The sequence below is a fragment of the Pinus tabuliformis genome, chromosome 3_1, assembly GCF_031772625.1.
Source record: "Pinus tabuliformis cultivar Carrire ecotype Pingquan chromosome 3_1, CPIR1, whole genome shotgun sequence".
Taxonomy (NCBI): Eukaryota; Viridiplantae; Streptophyta; class Pinopsida; order Pinales; family Pinaceae; genus Pinus; species Pinus tabuliformis.
Genome location: NC_142301.1, coordinates 517627542 through 517634779, shown reverse-complemented (window position 1 = coordinate 517634779; position 7238 = coordinate 517627542).

The following is a 7238-nucleotide window of genomic DNA, read 5'->3' as shown; positions in this document are numbered from 1 at the left end:
TGAAAATTGTAATTCCTCTTCCTCTTTAATATTTCCTTGATTTGACATTCTTAAAAATATGTCTAACATTAAAGTTGATGCTCTCTTTGCATGGTATGGCCACTATCCCTAAACATCAGCAACAATTGAAAAACTTCCATGAAGGAGGAATACTTTCTCTTGTACATACTTTTTAGGTAACAAGAAGAGGATCCATTCGAATACAGGGTCTTAGTGGTATATAATTCTAGGAATTTTCCAAAAGACCCTCCCTTTTATGTTTCAATAAAATCACACATTGTTGCCTAGTTGATGGTAGTTGACGCCCTATTGTGATGCCAAAGATTATTATGGAAGGTCTAGGATTAGAGTGTTATGATTTGACACCCAAGAAAGTATTGACCTTCAAAAATTAACTTCAAGAAACCATTGGTGAAATTGAAGATGTGACATTTTTTGGGTATGTGTTATATTCTTTCCACAACTAGCTTCAGGTGTTGTTATGGCGACCAGGCGCATTGCCTCAAGAATTTTTTTTTACGTGGACCCAATAATGGTTGGGAATAACCAAGGATGGGGGAAAAAACCCAAGGATGGTGGGTGGACCTACCCATGGCTTTGCACATGGTTTTTACACATGATTTCGGCCATGATGGTTTTTTCTAATCCAAGGTTAATGGATGGGTTTTATGAATGCTTTAACATGTATATAATGTATTGTAACATTGAAAGTAATATAATGAAAAATCGATTTGGATTTCCCGGTTTTGGGTTCCAGGAGAAAATATCTATGTATATTTTTAAGTTCTTTCCATTGTATATTTTCTTCTTTTAAGAATTTGTTTGTAGGTAATTTATGTACAAAATTAAAACTTACAATTGGTATCGAAGCAGTTTTGGCTTCACGGGGACACCTTTGTTGCTAAGGGATTTTTCTCACGCTTGTGGTAGACCCTGTTATAGTGGGAGATCTGCAATATCGATTCTTGCAGTGAAAGGAGATGGTGAACATTGGAAAGATAGAGATCGAGAAATTAATTGGACAAAGTTTTGAGTTGTGGAAGCTCAAGATGGAGGATCTATTGGTGGAAAAAGATCAATGGATTTTTGTAGATCCATGTACGACACTAACAGGAATGTTGGAAGAATACTGAGAAAAGTTAGATTAGAAGGAGAAGAGCACAATACGATTATGTCTCACATATTCAGTGTTGTTGAATGCATTAGGGGAAGCTTAGACAAAGGATTTGTGGGACAAGTTAGGGTCTTTGTATCAATCTAAGTCTCTGATGAACAAATTGTTCCTATAGAAAAAGTTGTATAAATTGAGGATGAAGGATGGAGATTCAGTGATAGAGCATCTAAACGGCTTCAACATTATGGTAATTTAGTTGTTATCTATTGATATTGAAATTTTATATGAAGATAAGTGCATCAGTTTGTTGTGTTCTCTACCAGACTCATGGGATAGTTTGGTTGTTGTTGTAGGTAGTAATACAACTACCTTGAAGTTTGATGAAATATTTCATCCTTGTTGTTGAAGGAGATGAGATAAAAAAAATATGGAGATCCAGAATGGAGATGCCTTGTTTGTAAGAGGATGGTCCCAAAACATAAACAAGAATAATTCCTCAAGTGGGAAATATAAATCTCCAAGGAACTCTATAAAGGTATGTTGGAAATGTGGAAAAGTAGGGCACTACACAAATGATTGTAGATCTAAAACTCGTAAGAAAGGAAAGGGATCTGATGATGCTCCTTCTGTAGAGGTGAAAACCACCTTAGATGAAGGTGGGGATGTGTACATGGCTTCTTCTTCAAGTACCCATGTAGATCATGAGGCGTGGTTGATTGACTCCATTGCATCCTTTCATATGACTCCCCATAGGGAGTGGTCCTGCGAATACAAGAAATATAATGGTGTTGATGTCCTCCTAGGGGATGACAAGAAGACTAGAATCATAGGATGTGGAAAAGTCAAGATAAAGTTGCAAGGTTGAAGGATTAGAACACTTCCTGGTGTTTTTCATATTCTTCCATCGACTATAAATTTAATTTCTATAAGCAATATGGATGATGTAGGTGCAAAAACATTGTTCAAGAATATATCTGCAAGATTATTCAAGGAGAAATGGCATTGATGCGAGGAGTTTGGATTGGAACTATGCACAAGATTTTTGGTAGCACTATTATTGATGGGTGCAACAATTCCATGGTTCTTGAAAGTGGAGCAGAAAATATAGTGGTCTCTCGAGGAAAGAATATGTTGTGGCATCAAAGACCGGGATATATTGGTGTAACAAACCTAGGTTAAAGTTTCATGTAATAAATGATATTAAAGGAAAATAAAAATAAGACCAAGGTTGTGGGACACATATTCCAAGTTGAATGTTGGGAAATAATTATTGTGAGCATCACTTGTGGTTTATTAATGGCTATGGAAATTAGCAAAGGCATTGGAAAAATAAAAAAAGGTAATAAATGGCATTTAATCATGAAAATATAAGAAAATGAAGGTAAAGGGATACAAATTTTCATGCAAGGGAAAATTAGAAGAGAAATGAAGGAAAATGAAGAAAAGGGAGATCAATGATAAAAAGGCATAAGAGAATCAATTCACAGCTTCTGTCAGTTTAGTTATGGCTCTCTCCTTTCATTATCTCTCTCTCATACACTCTTGCACACTTAGAGTATTCTTGGAGCATTTTATCATTCACTTGGATTTGGATAAGGAAAGCAAAGGAAAAGCAAAAGGGAAGCAAAGGAAAGAAAAGGAAAGCAAGGGAGCACAAGGAGAAGGTTGGATCAACAACTTCAACATGAATATTTATAGGTAACAGGTTGCATGTGTGATTTCCTTGCTGGGATATGAATGCATGACACATGCATTTTTTTATTTGGTTCATTTGTTGTCATTGAAAGGGTTTTTCCTGGTTTGACAATGGTTTCAACCTTGCCTTGATCTTTCCTGGATAACCATGGTGTGATGGATTCATTCTTGGTTGAGCTTTGGATTATCGGAAGGTTTTGGAACCAGGTGAGGTGGTCTCAAGAAAATCCGAAGGGTTGGGTGTGGAGATGGTTTTCTCTAGGAAGCCCTCGAAAGGTGGGTGGAGATAGGAAAATTCTTCAAGGTATGGCGAATAAATTCTAAGGCATCTAAGTTTGGTTTGGTTTTGTGATCTCAAGACCAGTTTAGGTGATATCACGGTAGCTTGAGGGTGGAGGCGGTTTAACCTCTAGAGTCCTTGGTTGATTATGTCTTGGTTTATCCCATAAGATCCCACATTCATGCTTGGAATATGGAACAAGGGTGATTAGATGAAAGAAAGATTTGGTTTAGCCCAATATATGGTCAGATGATACATGGAAGTCCTTAGCTTGGTTGAATTTTGCATAAGTTAATATGAGCTATTCTTCTAATGTAATTAATGAGAACATGTACTTGTTATTATGTGGATTTTATGGCTGATTTGTCATGGTTTCTATTTTGGTTATATGTTGGTTATAAGCATGGTTCTATGATGTGCTCTAGCTATGGATCTTGTTCATGATTTGATAGTTTATGGAATGGTTGATGAATGCATGGGCTAACAAGTGTTGTTGCATCTAGATTGAGAGGGAACTGAGCCTTCTTAGTGATTATCAGATGAAGTTTAGAATTTTATGATCAGATATATATTCATGACATATAGCTTTCATGTTTACCATATGTTTGACAAAATGTCTATCATGTACTAGGCATGTTTTGGTCAAGATCTTGCTCAAGTATTGATTTTTTAGAATTATTATCATCATTGTCATGATTCTAGAAAGTTGCAGGCATTTCTGGGCAGTGGTCTGGAGGTTAGTCTAAAAAAGTGGCATAGATCTCATGGTCGCATGCACAAAAAGAGGATTTTGGGTCATAACCACTGGGAGGTAGGCTTGTGGGTGCGATTATAGCCTCATAAATGCATGCATGATGTGTCAAGGGTGCGTTTGTGGATTTAGGTTAGAGAAAAATAGTTCTAGCTTAGGGATTGATGATTGATCACCTTGGGTGGTTTTCAGGTTCCTGAGTGTTATGTAGTCCACGAGGGATGCCAGTAAGCTGTAAGTTTGTATGCCTCACTTCCATCATTGGAAATTGGAGGTTGGGTCATGTCATAGTAGCACCCAACTCATGTTTACCCTAAATAGCTTGTAAAAGTGGGTAAACATGGGGTGGGGGGTTACATATTAGTATAAGATATTCCAGGTTCAAACACTTGGACTGGATGGGCTAAATTCATGTATAACAACATGCATTGTGATGGTTATGGTTATGATGCATGATGTCAATATGTTAGTATATTGATGTCATTATATATATATATATATATATACATGTATATCGTGCTATTTTGGATTGATTTGTGTAGACGAGATAGCCTCCCCTAAAATACATTGGGGTATGATTTTGATTATGTTTATTTTTGGTTTATCTAACATGACATGTTTGCAAGAAAGAGAAGGTCAAAGATGAAGTCAAAAATGGTGGAATATAGTTCACATGACTCCCCTTACAAGCCTGATGTGAATTCTATGTAATGGAAGAAGTAAGTTGAGCAGCAAGGAGAAGAGTATTATCATGATATAGTAGATACATTGAGGAGTTTGATGGTAGATATCAGAAGTTGCAAGGAAGATAATAAAAATTTGATTGAGGCACAAGAAAGGCTTGTCAAAGCTCAGGAAAAGCAAGTAGAGGTTAATGCAATGATTTTATAGTCTTTCAAAGCTATATAAGCAAGGACAGATGGGGAACACTCATGGAGATAGGAAGGAGGATAAGTGTTGAGCCTCCAAATTGTCATAATCCCATTAACCGAACTATCCATTTTACATCATTCCATTCATCCATTATTAGCATTTTAACCATATTCCTACATAAAATGCACCTAATTTCTGCATACATGTTTACATGGTTTATTATTATTATTTCCATTATTTTTAATGAATTAAGAAGACTTTTGCATGGTTTTACTAATGACAGTTTAGCAAGTTCAAGTTGCTACAGATTTGTCAAGTTTCCGTAGCTACCTCCATGGTTGAGGTAGTAGCACCACTCTAGAATGAAATCCGACACATGGACATTGTTTCTAGAACCTCCAATATGGATTGTGATTGGTCAAATTCCACCCAACTTGCACATTTGGACATCTAGGCAAAGATCAAGGGAAAATCGTAGCAATTTTGACCAGTCAACTTCAAACGCATTTTTTGAGCAAATAAAATAAAATCTCAGAAAACGAAAACATAGGTTTTGTTCAAAATGGACCCAATTAAGTTTCTAATGAGGATTTTCTCCAAATTCATTACCATTTGGGAGATATTTTGGGTTCTTTGGAGCCATATTTTGCAGGTTGCGTGAGAAAACAATGCACACATGTGTCAATAAACACCCAGTAAAGCAAACAGAGGTTGGAATGTACTATGCTTCATCAAATTCGTGGCAATTAGGTGTCCATTCAGTTCTGATCTTTAGCCATATGAATCTCCATGAAGTTATATTGTAATCACCATATAAACACTCCATTGAAGCAAAGGAGAGGGGGTTAATTTTGATATGCAATAGTATTGATTTGAAATCTCTGTTTCTTTTACTCTGTTAATGAAAAAGACATATTGAAGTTCCAATGCGTGGCTGATTGATTGTTTAAAGTTTTGATACCCCTTGTTCGTGGAAGGCCCCTGCAAACAATGAAGGTTTTTCATTTACATGTTTTTATTATTATTAATTGTTATAGTTTTTATCAAGTTTTCTTTATCATTTGATGTAGTTTCAGTTGTATTTTATTACATTCATTTACATGATTTATTTGAACACTAGATTTAGTCATTTACCTGCTTCCTTGGATACAATCATTTATATGCCTTCCTTTCATCAATTGATACAGTCATCTAATTGCGTTCACGTGCTTTTCCATTATCATTCTTAAGTAGATTGAATTGATAGTTGCAGAGTAATGATTTTTATCATAGGATGCTTTGTAGCTTCGTTTCAAATTAAGAGTGATTTTCCTTTCAGCACATGAGTGAATTTCCTTTCAGTATATGAGTGTGTTTCTTTATGAATTTTCATTCCTAGAATGTTTCATTTTCAAGCATGAGTTTTTAGAATTCAATTTCATCTTTGGGTTTATGTAAGAATGATAGATCAATAGATAGGTAATTCTGCTTTTAGAAATTTAGATGTGTGCTGCAATAGATCAATTTAGTTTCTTTAATAAGATAGTGTGAATTTGCTTAATTTCATTTTGCAAGTGTGAGTTAATTTAGTTTTCATTTAGCAAGTGAGAGTTAATTTAGTTTTTATTTTTTCAAGTGTGAGTTTATTTTAGTTTCATTTGGCAAGAGTGATTTTATTTTGCAAGTGTGAATTCTTTATAGTTTCATTATGCTAGTGTGATTTTACTATGGTTCCATTTTTCAAGTAAGAAGTTTGCTTTAGTTTCATTTCACTATATAGGAATGCTGATTTCATTTTGAAATAGGAAATATAAAACAAATCTTAGAAATAAATTTTCAATAACTCAATCATTCATATTAATAATCCAATTTAATAAAAAGGGCTTCTAGCATATATTGTGCACTTGCACTTCACAAGTTTACCAACTCCGGTCGATAATTTATGTAATCAATTTAAGACAATTAAATTGACAAACATTTTGGCACCGTTGCTGGGGAAGTGTATATAGGAGTCCTTTTATTTTCATTAAAAAAAAAAACAAAATCAAAAAAACTTCAATCACCTACCACCCCCACTATATCACATGGTGCAGTAAGAGCCACACATCCACATCATGAATTCTTATTTTTGCAGGTAGAAGAAGAGGTTGAAGAAATGGATGGAGATGATGACAATGAGGAAGATCCTTTTGGATTTCCCATTCAAGAAACTGATATGAATGTTCATATGAAGAACATCCCTCCATCCATACTTCCTAACTTCAAAGGTATGAGATCAGAAGACCCGGAAACCTTTATTTTTGAATTTGAAATAATTTGTAGATCTTATGGCTACTCATTACACATTCAAAAATTGAATTTGTTTCTGACAACATTGAAGGATAGAGCTCTTAAATGTTTCATGACTTAAGAAACAAATTCTATAAGGACATGGTATGATATGAAAAGAGTATTTTTGGAAAAATATAAAAACTATTGCATACAACATAACCTTAGAAATCATATCTTTAAGATGAACCAAGAAGAGGATGAAATCCTAGAAGATT